Source organism: Pinus tabuliformis, chromosome 9 (genome assembly GCF_031772625.1).
Source record: "Pinus tabuliformis cultivar Carrire ecotype Pingquan chromosome 9, CPIR1, whole genome shotgun sequence".
Taxonomy (NCBI): Eukaryota; Viridiplantae; Streptophyta; class Pinopsida; order Pinales; family Pinaceae; genus Pinus; species Pinus tabuliformis.
This window is the reverse complement of record NC_142307.1, coordinates 42649153-42650547: the sequence shown is the minus strand read 5'-3', so window position 1 is coordinate 42650547 and position 1395 is coordinate 42649153. Positions and strand designations below refer to the sequence as shown.

The following is a 1395-nucleotide window of genomic DNA, read 5'->3' as shown; positions in this document are numbered from 1 at the left end:
ACAGAGGAACCATTCTAGAAGGTTGTTGAGGTTGTGGACGCTGACCAGAAGTTGAAGCTCATCCAGGAAATAGATGGACATGTTATGCGTTGTGTGCAAAATAAAAAATGGGAACCATGTTATCCAGAAATGTGTTTACAATTTGGAGGTCCAACTGAGCAACAAATTCTTATCAGTGAGATGTTGGGCTCAATAGATGAAAGCCAAACTTTGTAGGTCAAAGATGTAAGATGGAAGGAAAATCTTGGCGGGAAAACTATGGAAATGCGTCTTGTTGAGCATTTTGTAGATGAATTTAATAGGCAAGTTGGGAATGGTATAGATGTGCAGAAATCTCCTAAAGCAATGGCGAAGTTGAAGAAACAAATTAAGCGCACCAAAGAAATCCTTAGTGCTAATAATGAGGCCCCTCTATCAGTTGAATCAATTTATGAGGATCGTGATTTCAGGAGTACCATAACTCGGCAGAAATTTGAAGAGCTTTGTGGGGATCTGTTTGAGGAGGCGCTTTTGCCTGTAAAGGAAATTCTTAAGCATTCTGGCTTGAAGGTGGAAGACCTTTATGCTGTAGAGTTGATAGGTGGAGCGACTCGCATGCCAAAATTGCAGGCATTGCTCCAAGAATTTCTTGGCAGAAAAGAATTAGATAAGCATCTTGATGCTGATGAAGCTGTAGTGCTCGGATCAGCACTTCATGCTGCAAATTTGAGTGATGGAATCAAGCTAACCCGCAAGCTAGGAATGATTGATGGTGCAACATATGGTATCATACTCGAATTGAATAGTCCTGATCTAGATAATGAAGAAAGTAATCAACAAGTATTTATCCCACGGATGAAGATAGCAGCATGGCTATTTGGTTTCGGAGTTTAGGTATTTAGTATGTTAATGTTTGGTGGGTTAACGCTTTTATGTCATGCTTACGATGGAAGTCGGAGGCCCAGCTCAGCGCCCCTACATCCACAACACACATGGATCAAAGCCTAGCAACCGAGTCTAGTGCCAAGCCCATGAAAATGTTAAAAGAAGGCACCAAAAAAATGTTGAATCGAAGTGTCTGATTGATTAAAATGACAGAGGATTCATTCTATTATGCTAAATATTTGATTCAAGATTACATTGTTAATAAGTGGAGGCCAGTTGTTTGATTAAATGTCTCAGTGAATGCATAATTCTTAGAATGCAGTTATTATTGCTTGAAGGATTGAAAGACCAAATGCCTAGTGATGGAGATACTATTGCTGAAAAAATAGGGGATAATTCAGTTTCTAAGGTGCTTCTATTGGAATCTTCGATTTTATCTCCAGTTAAGAAGTGGTTGATATGGTTGCCAAATTCAATGATCCTCGCAATGCTTATGCTGAAATTGTTAACAAATTACGTCGGTTATGGCTG

General features: G+C 39.4%; 1 pseudogene; it reads left to right on the top strand.

Moving 5' to 3' along the window:
* The first annotated feature begins 258 nt into the window (after positions 1-258).
* LOC149147057 (heat shock 70 kDa protein 17 pseudogene) lies at positions 259-873 on the top strand (annotated as a pseudogene).
* Positions 874-1395: the final 522 nt, after the last annotated feature.